The 13,800-nt window shown below is 48.1% G+C and overlaps 1 protein-coding gene and 1 long non-coding RNA gene across 2 annotated transcripts in view; one reads left to right on the forward strand and one right to left on the reverse strand.

Moving 5' to 3' along the window:
* Positions 1-2,284: 2,284 nt before the first annotated feature.
* Positions 2,285-13,800, forward strand: part of ANKRD11 (ankyrin repeat domain 11) — a 301,832-nt gene continuing 290,316 nt past the window's right edge. The window contains exon 1 of the mRNA XM_029074876.2: positions 2,285-2,367. The gene's annotated coding sequence lies outside the window, so the exon portion shown is untranslated. The remainder of the gene's footprint in view (positions 2,368-13,800) is intronic.
* LOC114815035 lies at positions 9,108-11,444 on the reverse strand. The gene is made up of 3 exons (XR_003762828.2): positions 11,275-11,444; positions 11,079-11,202; positions 9,108-9,420 (listed from the first exon to the last, which is right to left on the reverse strand). It is a non-coding gene; the product is annotated as an uncharacterized LOC114815035 (long non-coding RNA).

Genomic DNA, 13,800 nt, shown 5'->3' on the forward strand with positions numbered 1-13,800 from the left:
TTCCTCCCACCTCGATATCTTCCCTATAAAGCTACACCCGCAGGAAATAAAAGGGGAAAAACACAGAGTCAAGTGTGAAGGTTTTTTTACTTTATTTTCCCTAAACACCTTCCCTGTGTGACTCCTGTATTGTACCTGTATCTGTGGCGTCCGGGTTTATATAGTCTCAGATGGGGCCGTGGATTTATTTCCACGTCCCGAATTCAGCCTGATTAGCCCCGAGCCCCAGCGACCAATCTCGCCGGTGCTGAATTATAAATGTCAATCGGGGAACAGTGATGATGATGATGATGGTGTTTGTTAAGTGCTGACTATGTGCCAAGCACCGTTCTAAGCACTGGGGGTAAGTACAAGGTCATCAGGTTGCCCCACGTGGGGCTCTCAGTCTTCATCCCCATTTTACAGATGGGGGCAGCTGAGGCCCAGTGAAGTGAGTTGCCCAAAGTCACACAACTGCCCAGTGGCGAAGGTCATAATAATAATCATGTTGGTATTTGTTAAGCGCTTACTCTGTGCCAGGCACTGTTCTAAGCATTGGGATAATAATAATCAAGATAATGTTTATCGTGATAACGTTGTCTTGTTTCGTTCTGTTTTGCTCTGCCGTCTGTCCCCCGATTAGACCGTAAGCCCGTCAAACGGCAGGGACTGTCTCTATCTGTTGCCGACTTGTTCATCCCAAGCGCTTAGTACACTGCTCTGCACATAGTAAGCGCTCAATAAATACTATTGAATGAATGAACTGTGAGCCCGTCATTGGGCAGGGATTGTCTCTATCTGTTGCCGAATTGTCCATTCCAAGCGCTTAGCACAGTGCTCGGCACATAGTAAGCGCTCAATAAATACTACTGAATGAATAATGGTGGTATTCATTAAGCATTTACTCTGTGCCAGGCACTGTGCTAAGCACTGGAGTAGATACAAGGTGATGCGGTTGTCCCACGTGGGGCTCCCCGTCTTCATCCCCCTTTTACAGATGGGGTAACTGAGGCCCAGGGAATAATCATAATGTTGGTATTTGTTAAGCTCTTACTCTGTGCCGAGCACTGTTCTAAGCGCTGGGGTAGACACAGGGGAATCAGGATGTCCCACGTGGGCCTCCCAGGCTTAACCTCCATTTTACAGATGAGGTCACTGAGGCCCAGAGAAGTGAAGTGACTTGCCCACGGTCACACAGCTGACAAGTGGCAGAGCTGGGATTCGAACTCATGACCCCTGACTCCAAAGCCCGTGCTCTTTCCACTGAGCCACGCTGCTTCTCTAATAATGTTGGTATTTGTGAAGCGCTTACTATGTGCATAGCACTGTTCTAAGCGCTGGGGTAGACACAGGGGAATCAGGTTGTCCCACGTGGGGCTCCCAGCCTTCATCCCCATTTTCCAGGTGAGGTCACTGAGGCCCAGAGAAGCGAAGTGCCTTGCCCACAGTCACCCAGCTGCCAAGGGGGAGAGCGGGGATTCGAACTCATGACCCCTGACTCCGAAGCCCGGGCTCTTTCCACTGAGCCACGCTGCTTCTCTAGTAAGCGTTCCATGGTAAGCGCTCAATAAGTACTATTGAATGAATGAATAGCAGGTCATCAGGCTGTCCCCCATGGGGCTCACCGTCTTCCTCCCCCTTTTCCAGATGAGATCGCCGAGGGACAGAGGCTTGCCCAAAGCCGGCCAGAGGCGGAGGCGGAATTAGAACCCAGGCCCTCCGGCTCCCCCGCCCGGGCTGTTGGCAGGAAGCCCGCCCCCTCCCGGCCGCCCTGCGCCGCATCGCTTCCGGCATTTCGAACCAGCCAATGGCAGACGCCCGACGGACAAGTCCCGCCCCCTCTCCCCCCGCTCTCGACCAATGGAGGCCGCGGGTGTCCCCCCCTCCTCCCCTTACGTCGACGCGCCCCGCCACGAAGCGCCGCGCTCGGCGGGCGACCAATCGGCGCGGCCCTTTCCCCCTCCCCCCGCCCCGCCGGCCGCCGCCGCCTCCGATTGGCCGTCGGGCGGCGTGACGTCGGGGGGGGCGGGGCCGCCCCGCCGTCCGTCCGGCCAATGGCGGGCGCGGACGCGGCGGGCCAATGGGCGGGCGCGTCTCATCGGGCGCCGCCGCCGCCGCCGGGGCCGGGCGTCAGAGGCCGGCCGGGCCCGGAGCGCGATGGATCGGGAGCCCCAGCCGGGGAGGCGCCGTCGCCGCCGCCGCCCAGCGCGTCCCGCCCGCCCGGCCCCACCCCACTAGGGCCCGCCCGACCCCGGCTGCAGCCCCGGCCCCTGGATACCGCCGCCCCCGGAGCCCCCGCCGCCCCCGCACGACGCGGCCCGCATGGGAAGCGCCCGCCCGAAGCTGCGCCGTCGGCCCTGATTTCGTCCGGCCCCGCCGGCCGGCCCGGTAAGCGGGAGGACGCGCCCGACGCGCCGGCGGGGGGAGGTGGGTCTCTTATGGGCCCATCCGCGGAGGCTCTGGAGGGAGGAGGCCCGGGGAGCTGCCCTTTGACCCCCGGAGGAGGAGGAGGAGGAGGAGGCGGCCGCGGGGGTCAGCGGCAGGACCGGCCCGGCCCGGGGGAGGGGCCGGAATGAATGCGCCGGCGGGGGCGGCGGCCCCCGGGAACAATCGCCGGGCCGACGTCGCCTCCGATGTGAATTTCCCCCATTTCAGCAGCCCCACGTCGGGGCCCGTCGCCGCCTCCTGGGGAGTCTCTTTTTATTGGATTCCTTCCCTCCGCCCCCCGGAGTAGGGCACGTCTGCTTTGGGGGGAAGGAAAAAAAAAAAAACACAACCCAGAGCCGACCATTCATTTTGGAGTTGGGCTTCGGAGGCGTGAATCTCTACTCTCCCCCCCCCCCCACCTCGAAATGTGGGGGCTTTTTTTTTTGTCGTTGTTGTTGTTGATGTTTTCCAACCTTGTGTGTGTGCGCGCCCTCGCCCCGGAGCGTGGTTTTGGAGCGTAGTGGGTTGAACCTTTTACTCGCTGTCTTCATTGACATTCCTAAAGCGGCTTATCTCATCTTCGTCAGCGGGTTGTTGCTTTTGGGGTACGACGTGGCGAGAATGGCATATTTTGGCCCCGCTCTGCATTCGCGGTGGAAGTAAATTGGCTGTTTCGACCCCTGAGTTCATATATATCCCCCCCACACTCACATATATAGATACACACACGCACATATATATATATATATATATATATATATATATATTAAAAACCTTCCTTAGCTTTTTCCGCCTGGGTAGAAATGAGTACAAGGCTGCAGGAAGACGATAATTATTAAGCATCGTATTGGTTGAGCGCTTCCTGTGCGCCTAGCACTCTAATAATAATGCTGTTGGTGGTTAAGGCCCGACCCCGCGCCGTGAACTGTACTGAGCGCCTGGGAGAGCACCAGATCAAACACACCCCCCCCTGCTCACAACGAGCTCCCAGTCTAGAGGGAAGATGGGGCCGCCGGATGAGCCCCTTTTTGGAGGACTGGAAGGTCGTCGATTAAACTCCACGCTCCTATCAACCGGGGCGGGGGGTTCGAGGGCTAAAAGAGCAGATTGATTGGGGGGGCTCGTGGGAATATAGTCGATCACCGGTAGGAAATTGTGCAGGCCTTCTCCAAAACCCAATATAGGCTTATTTAGGCTTGGGACACGGTGCCCGAAGCAGTTGGAGGACAGCGGTGAGTGGCTTGGGAGGGAGAAGGCTCTGTGTGGCTTCAGTGTTCTTCTGTCGCTCTGCAAGTTTATTTTCAAAAAAAGGGGGGTGTGTGGAAAAGAAACTTGGGCGATTTCGATTTTTGAGCCTTGAATTGGATATTCAGCCACTTGCCTCTCCCCCTTCCCACCCCCCCCCCCCCTTTCAGCCATTCTGTTCCTGTAGTCTCATGGTTAAGAACAGGATCTCGTTTGATAGGCTGTCCATTCTGAATGGAGTGGGAGAGGAACAAAGGCCAAGTTGCTATGACATTCTCTCATTCTTCTTTGTGCATGACTCTTGAATGTTTAATGAAAGGCTACCCCAAAGACATGGCACAATTTGATCCAAACTTGAAACTTTGCAAAGTTGGTTTTCTTTTCTGCCTCCCCGCCCCAGGCGGTAGGTGATCTCGAATTTTCATTTTTTTTTTTTTCTTTCGGTGTGATTTTCGTAGCAGTCTTTTAACTTGCATTGGAACTGTCAGGTGTTTTTCTGTTGATTAACCACGTTAAGTCACCGTGCGGCAGCGGAGCCTTTCATCTTCCTGAAGCAGATGGGCCCCTTATGACTGGCGGTTGTCATTTTAACTATAATTACGAGGTCGACCCGGTGGCAAACCAAACTTTCTACCGATATATTTGGGGAAGGAAATTAGGCTATTTTAATTGGAGACTATTTACGAAGCTTGTACGCGGCGAGTCTCAAATCGGGCGTGACGTACCGAGGCTGTGGTTCATCGACGTGCGAGTAGGTATCTTTCGTATAGGTAGCCGAGTCCCTCATCAATTACCGTAATGAGGGTTTGTTATTGCTGGTTCAAAGGGAGATCTGGGTAACTTGCCAAAATAAGTGTTTTGATCTGTCCATTACCGAGTATCACTTTCTTGCCCATTAAAGCTATCATTCGAGGGGGTAAAATTTTTTATAACCAAAGAGTCCTAGGTAATAATGGAGCAGGTAACAATTTAGCATGTTGGCCTGACCGTGTGTCCTGCCAGTTAACGCTGAATACCACGGGGTCCGGGATGATTCAGCCATGCGTAAAAGACCTCTGGAGTCAGAAGCATCTGAGAAATGCGTTCAAATGCGATCGTGTTTTTAACTTTCTGGGAACCTTGCAGATTTCTAAATTGGAAACGGAGTGCAGGATTGGAGCCACCCGAAAGATAAATGAACTCTAATCGTTAGCTTTGGATGCAGTACCCATCCAGGATAATTTTTTATTCTTTTAACATTCTAGAAAATGCTTAGAAAGTTTTTAGTTTGGGCTAGGTACTGGCCTGGTGGGCCCGTCAAGGTTATTCCGCTTTTTGCGATACGGTGAGATCCCATTCGGGAAAACCCTCTCCCCTCTTTGGGTGACCCAGATTTTTGAGGGCAGGGATTGTCTTTGTCCTTTCTTTTGTGATTCTCTGCAGTGGACCCTAGAAAGTAAGTGGTGGGTGCTTTCGCTTTTCGAATGATTCTCTTTCTGAAAAGAACATGTCATACTTTTTACGTTCTGAATAGATCACACTTTTAAGCACTGTTTGAGTAATTTAAGAGACAAAAAAGATTTCGAATTAATAATTTAGTTGGATTACAAAACTGCTTTCAAGAGAGAGAACTCGATTCAAGTACTAGACCGTCAGCTCACTGTGGGCAGGGAACGTGTCTACCAACTGTTGGATTGCACTCTCCCAAAGTGCTCGATACAGTGCTCTGTGTACAGGAAGCACTCAATAAATACCACTGATGATGAAATACAAATTTCCTTTTGTGTATAGGTTAAAGACAAGGGTTGAGACTTCAACCCAGAAGGTGTGGGGAAAATATAGGTGAAAGTGGTCTCTGTGGAAAAAAAAAAAAGCTTGAGTGAAAGATCAATGCCCGTAGGAAAAATGAAATTCAGATTTGCTGTTTGCTTTTTGTAGGTACGGCATTTTCCACATTAGCTGTAATATGAATGTCTCACTCCAACGTTCTTGAAAGTGTAATAGAAACTTTGGTCCCACTTGGTGGAAAGTTTAGGCGTTCTCGGAGTTGGTCTAGATCCTTCTGGTTAAGTGACACACGAAAGACTATGCTATAACTGTTCAAATAAGGGCTTTAGCCATCTTCTGAGTTCTCTAATCGCCTCTTCCCTTAGGCTAGCATTTCAATCTTATAGGTCGGATTTCCTAGTACCGTCTCGGTAACCGGTTAGGGGCTTTTTGGTGATATTTTCATCTTTTGGCAGCGGGTAGGAGAGCATCTGAGAAGTGTTAGTGTCTTGAAGGTTGTTGTGATCTTGGCGAATCAGAAGCACAGAAGTCAAGGGGGCTTAGGCTGCACCATTATAGCTAGAGGGGGGGAAAAAATAAAAAAAATTCCGCTAGCTCTTGGCCCCAGAGAAGCAAGCAGCAGATTTCCTATAGGGATCACTCAATCGATGGTAGCGATTGGGCCCTTAGTGTGTGCGAAGCACTGTACTAAGTGTTTGAGAGCTGTGCAGTACAAAAGAGTGGATGGAGAGGATCTCTGGCCACCACGAGTTTACAGACTAGAGAGGGAGGAAGGCCTTCCTTCCTCCTGCCTGCCTCCCCACCCCCCACCCCACCCCCTTTTATTTTTCTTTATCCGGTCAGGGGTTGGACTCTCTGTCCGAGTGGACTTGCGAAGCGTGCGTGAATTACCGTAACCCCACCATCTGGGTAAATGCAAGACTGAAATTTCCAGTACTGCCCTTGGCACCTGTGCGGCGACTTATTTACTATCTTAAAATTTGGTAGGCAGTCTTTGTTTCCACTTGTAAAGCAACCAGCGTGCACCTGTTCATTATTTTAAAATCAGATTACCTCTTCCAGACATTCTCTTGTTTACTCACGTCGAGTTTTCTAAAATTTGTCAAGGTTAAATCAGATTCTGAGCTACTTCTGCGTCGTTCTGTCCCTCATTTGTGTGGCCTGCGAGCGGGTTGTGGTTGGAGTTGAAATTCCATTTTTAAATGCCGTCATAACTTGATTATAAAAGGAGCTTTGTTTCGCCTGAAATGGAGCAAACTGACCTATTTTCTTCTTTCACCTGATTAATAGTAAGCAAGCTTGCTTTCACCCCATCCTCTCTCTGTTGCAGTTTGGGGCCAATCATAAACGGCTCTGCGTTGGAACAGGGACCTATTTTAAATAATCGAAGGAGGGAATTTTGAAAGTTTAGTACAGCAGTTGGTTTGCAAATTAGTAGCTACGAGTTATGACTAGTCCTTTTTTCCACGATAGTCAGATCTAGAAATCTCAAAAAAGTTTCATTTAAGTCATCGTGATTCTGTAGACTTCAAACAATTTCAGAGGTGTCGTAGGGACTTGTTTGAACTGGGAGGGGAGGAGGCAGCAGCAGTCAAGGGACCTTTATTACTCTGAAGAAATTAAAGCCTGACAAAATATGGCACATTGTTTCTAAATGTGGTTTAACATCCTGTACAACAGGAAATTTAAAAAAAAACCCAAAACTCTTAAAATTTTACCTATTTTAATACAACCGAAATGGCTGGCTAATAAAAGGACACACCAGGATAGCTTTTAAAGCCCACCAATTACCTTTTAAGACTTCAAAAAAATAAAAAAATAAAAATCCGATGTGACTTTGAAATAAGCCCGTAAGGGAATATCGGGGTATGCTGATGTCCAGATAGGCACTTTTGACGCTAATTTGAGAAATGTTTAGTTCTTGTGATTTCTTCGTTGCTCTGCTAGAATACACTGTGGAAATGGGGAGATTTATATGACTTCGGCTTTGCGGGTGGCCGGGATGTATTTCGGAAGGCAAGCTTTTGCACGAGGTTTACTACGTTAGAGGCACTCGGTTGCTGACAGGAAATTTTTTCTTCTCAAACTCGAGATAGACAATCTTCAAACCAGAGGCCTCAGCTTCTACTGCGAAGCTTGGCGAAAGGATGCATGGGCTTTCATTTGTGGCTTAGGTCATTTTCAGCAGCTGTAAGCGTAAAGGGATCTACATGCGAACTTTCTATTTTTCTCGGTGAAGAGGTTAGATCTGATTCTCCTAAAATTTTTGGCGCTTTTCAATTCTGGTTTATCGAAGGAGAAAACTCTCTAGAGGTACTGACCTTAATATGGAGTTTCTCGAGAGTGCAGTCTCTTAAGTAAGATCTTGCCTTAAAATCTCTAAGGACTCGATTCCTCCTACCTACCTCTCCATTTACTCCCTTCATTCTCCCTTTAATTGGCAGTGGGCAAGAAGGACCCGTGTCTGACCTAATTAACTTGTATCTACCGCAGCGTTTAGAGCAGTGTAAGTGCTAAACAAGTATCGTGAAGAAAGTAATGAGCAGACTGCCCTCTCTCCTACTTCTCGTCGAGTTCTCGGCAGCCTTTGACGCTGTGCATCACTCCCTGCTAGAAACACCGGCTCCCTGGATTTTTCTGGCAGTTCTGTCCTGGTTTGCCTCACCTCTTTGGGCTGATCTTTCTCTGCCGTCCACCCACTCTGAGGGATTAAGGCTGGGTCTGGAATCCCTTTCTCTTTTCATATTGCACTCACTCTCTGGGGGAGCTCATCTGCTTCCACTTCACCTCTCACCACTCCGTGAATGGCTCCCAAGACTCCAGGCCTGAGGGTCAGAGGACCTGGGTTCTAATCCCAGCTCGGCCGCTTACCTACCGCGTGACCACGGCCAAGTCATTTAACTTCTCTGTGCCTCTCTTCCCTCACCTGCAGAATGAGTCAACATCTGTGCTTCCCCTCTACTTAGTCTGTGAACCCCATGTGGGACAGGGACAGTGTCCAATCTGATTATTTCATGTCTACCCTCGCCGTATCACTGTTTTGGGTTATTATTGATCACGTTGCCCCATGCTGAGCCATACAGACCCCGTGGGTGAGCGGATAGCATGATATTTTGCCATATTCCAGATCTTGGCAACAGTAGCAAGGATGGGAAAGAGGAAAACTTTGCCTGCTCTGCTCCTCTTCTCCCTCCCTCGTCACCCTTAACCCCTGAAGGTATCTCCTTTTGTAAACCCTGGAGCCCAGAAGCTCCTTTCTCCCGTGCCAGGGAAAGCTTGCAAATGTTTCTGAGTCACTGCTGAAAGCACCCCAGTCCTTTCTAAGGTGGACATATCTATTACTTGGCACTGCTCCTGGGGTTGAGGTATGAGACTGACCTACAAGCAGAAGGGGGTGTGGTGTGGGTTTTTTCACTTTTAAATTACATGCCTAATCTCCTTGAATCTCTGAAAAGCCTGGTTCATGAGTCACATTCCTAAAAACTGAGCGTGTGCAAAGCAACAACAACAGAAAACACGGTGGTGCTCCAGTTAAGTGAATCGATGCAAAAATGTCTAATTGTCTAGGTTATAGGAGCTGGGCAATCTCTGTGGAAGGTGGAGAGTGAGAATTCTGTAGAAATAGGGGTTAAAATTTGGAAAGTTGAGATGAACAAATGTCTAGCATGCTAAGCAAGGTGGGTTCCGTGAAAACGAGTAAACATTTTATAAATCTGTTGACCTTAGCTTGCATTGACTTCATGCGGTTCCGTAGTATGGTCCCATTTTGTAATTCAAGGTGGGCTTCTCGAAGGGTGATTCTCCTGAAGCGCTTACTCCGTCTCTTGTTGGTGAGAGCAGAAGCACACCCTTGCTCAGGTCAAGAAAATGTCAGTCATGGGGCGGCAGGGGGGAGGTGCGGGCATGTGCAGAAGAAATAGGGACGATTTCCTCCCCACCCCAGTCCAGTTGATTACCAAGAGGTGCTTAGGTTGTGAAGGTGACTCCGCTTGATCTACTCTTCTGAAACAACAAATAATTGAAATCATTCAATCTTCTTTGTGTGCTTTCTGCGTGCAAAGCATTGTACTGAGCATTTGGGAGAGTACAGTATAACCACAGACATACTTCCCTACCCACAACAAATTCACAGTCTAGAGAGTAGAATTCTAGTCCCTGGAAAAATGTTATTCTCAATGGCCTCGTCGTCTCCAGATGGATAACTATTCAGAGAGCAGGGGGATTTGGTGTGCATATGCTTTCCTACCACCTGTCCAGAATTCTGAGCTGTTCAGTAATGGGAAGTTGGAGACTGATTGGTGTGTTGACATCCCAGTGAATTGGGAACTTGCATGAAGGAGGGCTCAGTCGTGTCTCTGTATGGATTGAGTGTGTATGGCTCGAGATATCTTTGTATGGATTTGGTAGAAATATTATTATATTGCTTAGCGGAGTGAAGTTTTGTGTGCCAAAGTAAACATAATGATTCATAAAATGGTTTCGCTTTTGGATTATTGATCCTTCCCGGTGATAGTTTTGAAGGGACATTATTGTTAATCAGGGCAAGTGGTTGAAGGCTTAGTAGGTTGATGACGTGTAGGAAAAGGAACTGTAACTGGAAAATTTTCTCCCTTTTTCCCAGTATAAGCTCTCGGGATGAAAAGTGGACATGGACGGGTCATACCCAGCAATACTGTTTTTGTGGAAATTAATCAACGTGTAAAACTAAGGTTTTGGTATATTGGCAGGTTAGGGGCAGACTAATGCTTTCAGTGCTTTACAGAAGCAGTAGTGGGAAGAGCCTGGGAGTCGGAGGACCTGGGCTTTAATCCTGTCTCTGCCACTTGACAGCCGTGTGACTTTGGGGAAGTCACTTCACTTCTCTCTGTGCCTCAGTTCCCTCATCTGCAAAATAGGGATTCAGGACTTGTTCTCCCTCTTGTTCAAAGCGTGAGCCCCGTGTGGGACCTGATGGCCTTGTAGCTCCCCCAATGCTTAGTTCAGTGCTTGACACATAGTAAGCATTAACAAATGCCATTGCTATTTAATAATACTAAATTGTGATATTTAATAATACTAAATTGTGGTATTTAAGGGATTATTGTAGGTCAGATTCTATATTAAGCACTGGGGTGGTGACAAGCAACTCAGGTTGGATACAGTCCCTGTCCCACCTGGGTCTCACAGTCTCAATCCCCATGTTACAGATGAGGTAACTGAGGCACAGAGAAGAGAAGTTATTTGCCTCAGGTCCCACAGCAGGCAAGCTTCAGAGCCGGGATTTCACAATTCGTAATGGGCAGTGTAAACTGCATCATTTAAAATTCGGTTTACAGTGTTCCCAACGCTTCTGTTGGGCATACAGCCTTGAGGACTCGTTCCTGTAAAGTGCCATTTGAGTTTTCAGGAGTGCCACCGTCAGGGTTTAAGGAGAGAGTACCCCCTGCAGCTGAGGCTTCTAGGTTTTAAGTGGAGAGGAAAGCCTGGAGGGCTATTCCCAGTATTCTGTAGGACCAAACTTCCCGAGCTGGCTGGCTCCGATACTGCTGGCAACATTCCACCCGAGTGAGATCCGCAGTGCCGAGGAGGGCCCTACAGCCAGACGTTCGAAGATGGAGGGAGGGAGGGAGGGAAGGGGAAGGAAGGGAGGGCCCAGAGCAGGACAAGAAGTCTGCACTGACCTGGGGAATTTGAATAGCTCTCTTCCTCTCAAAGCATCATCATCTTCTCTTGCCTTTCCTCAGCTACACCGTGTAGCTAGCTCCATGTATATTTGACTACTTCAGATGTCTCCCCAAGTTGTTCCTTTAAGATACAGAGGTAGACTTGTAAAACTGACTTGCCTCCCCCACCCTCCCCCAGCCATGAAGATCTAACCTCCTCTCCTTTCTAGTGTGGTGCAGCTGGAGTCTGTTGAGAGACAACAGCAACAGCCAGGCCAGTTTGGCATAGAGCCATCGGGAGCAGGGTTGATCTCCTTGAGCAGAGGCTTCAGGGTTGACCGATACCAGATTTAAAAAAGCAACAAAACCAGCGGCAGTTACTGTGGCACTTAACATGGCAGAGAACAATATTTTCATGGGTCCAGTTTGGAATCAATTGTCAGTTGCTCATAACTGCCATGCCTGCTGATGCATGGATAGGATTGCCTAGTTAGAAATGTTGTCTTAGTCTGTGAAGGCTAACTCTGTATTTGTATGTGAGAGAGAGAGAAACATTCCTCAGATTTAGAAACCAATCGGCAATAAAAATCCAGATATGAATTATTGGGTGATTCCGGTATTTGCTTCCATGAAGGCAGCATTGAAATCACTGATGGAGTGAAGGAAATAATTCTATTAAGACTCTTAAAGGTCATGGTACAAGGCAGAACTTCTAAGTTTGGCTTTGTACCAGACAGTACAAAGCACCCGGTAAAAAGCAGATCTCTAAGGCTGGCTTTTTGTTTCTCTTTTAACATTTGGTATTTATTTTCATTGTATCCTGGCCTAGAGGCCTTGTGATGGGAATCCTTTTTTATGTGTCATTTTAAGTAGAAATAATTTGAGAGATCAATAGCCTAGTTGAGATTATTTGGTTGTCGAGAGTTCATGGCTTCAGGTGCAGCATAATTCAAGTAACCAAGAGGGCACAGGAAGGCAGATCCGTGTTGGAAGGGACTTTGTCTTCAACTGTCATCGGGCATGCTGTCTTCAAATCATTCTGGGATTCTTTTTCAGTAAGTTGCACCCATTTTGCTTAGACTGCTGGATGTAAAGTAGCAGATCTTAAAAGATAGATACTATTCAGTTGTGGAAGCCTTCTCATTTCTGTTCCATGCTGAAAATGGCACTTACTATTTTTCAGAAAGTTTGAAAGGAGAATAGAAACCCATAGGCGTGCTCAACAAATATTGAAATAGACTGGTAAACGGAGCTGTGTTTCAGTTTACGTACTGCTGACTTAATTTGAAATTTTTCATCAAGGTGGTTGTTTCTCATGGGGCTTCATGAAATTATTTAACTTCTTTAGGAGTACAAGTAAAATTACAAAGCGTGTTACTGGCTGAATTGAATTTAATAGAATGGGCGCTGCTTTCTTAAGATCGATCACTTTTCTGTGTTCGGTAACAGCACCCCGTTGGTCCTGAATCTTTCAGTTGTACTAGTTGAACAGCAGTTTACCCCACATAATACTCTTGCGTAAAATTCCACAAAACCTCCCTGGAAATCTTAATCATGATTGTCTCCCCACAGTCGATCTTTGGCAGGTCGGTGATTACTACCAGTAGAAGAGACCCAAATTCACCTTTTCCCCACTTCTTTAGACTAGAAGTACAGTTGAGTGTAATTTATTATTCCAGTAAAAGAGGTTGATATGACAGCTCAAGGAGCTCAGTTACAAATAAACAGGCACTCATTTCTACATCATTTATACTTGGTATTCCTGGTATTGGCTTTCTGTTAGAAAATTCTTTCTTGGCAAACTCTGGGCTGGGGTGAGGCGGCGAGGTCACAAGCTGCTTAAGAAAAAAATTCCATTATGACAATAAACTGGATTTGAAATCCTTTAGGGAAAGGGCCCCTGCCCTGGGACACCCCCCCCCCCCCCCCCCCCGTGGAAGTGGCATTTCCGTACGGTGAGAACTAGACCAGATCGTTTACATTTAAAACAAATTAATCATCCAAAGTTTTAATTTTTTTTGTTTTCCACCGTGTTTGTCGTATTTCCGTACCTGCCTCAGGCATGTAGGGAGGACCAGGGAAAGAAAGAAGTGAAAGCAACCAGCCATCTGCCAGGCTGATGTCATGTAGCTCCATCCTCTCTCCCCTCCGCTACCCCTGCTTAGAGGTCAGAAGGGATAAATGGAGGGGGCCACCATCTCTGTATATATCCTGTCTGGCTGCTCTTCCAACCTGCCATGTGGCGGTGGCTTCTCTTGGGTGGTTGGGATTTCACTGTGGTGGGATGTGAGAACCGGAGTGAGGGGCTGTGCTCCGTCCGTCCGGGCAGGGGGAAGGGGCTCTCTCATTGGTCTCTGTCCAGACCTCCTTTCTCCAAGGGCAAACTGGATATGTGGGGAAAGGCCGAAGGAAAAGCCCATTTAACTGAAGTGTGGGATGCTTTCAAAATATCGACCTGGTCAGATATTGGAAAATGATGCTCTCTAGCAGGTAAACTGCTTGGAATCCTGGTTAGGTATTCATTCATTCATTCATTCAATAGTATTTATTGAGCGCTTACTATGTGCAGAGCACTGTACTAAGCGCTTGGGATGAACAAGTCGGCAACAGATAGAGACAGTCCCTGCCGTTTGACGGGCTTACAGTCTAATCGGGGGAGACGGACAGACGAGAACAATGGCACTAAACAGCGTCAAGGGGAAGAACATCTCGTAAAAACAATGGCAACTAAATAGAATCA

Source organism: Ornithorhynchus anatinus, chromosome 11, assembly GCF_004115215.2.
Source record: "Ornithorhynchus anatinus isolate Pmale09 chromosome 11, mOrnAna1.pri.v4, whole genome shotgun sequence".
In the NCBI taxonomy this organism is placed as follows: Eukaryota; Metazoa; Chordata; class Mammalia; order Monotremata; family Ornithorhynchidae; genus Ornithorhynchus; species Ornithorhynchus anatinus.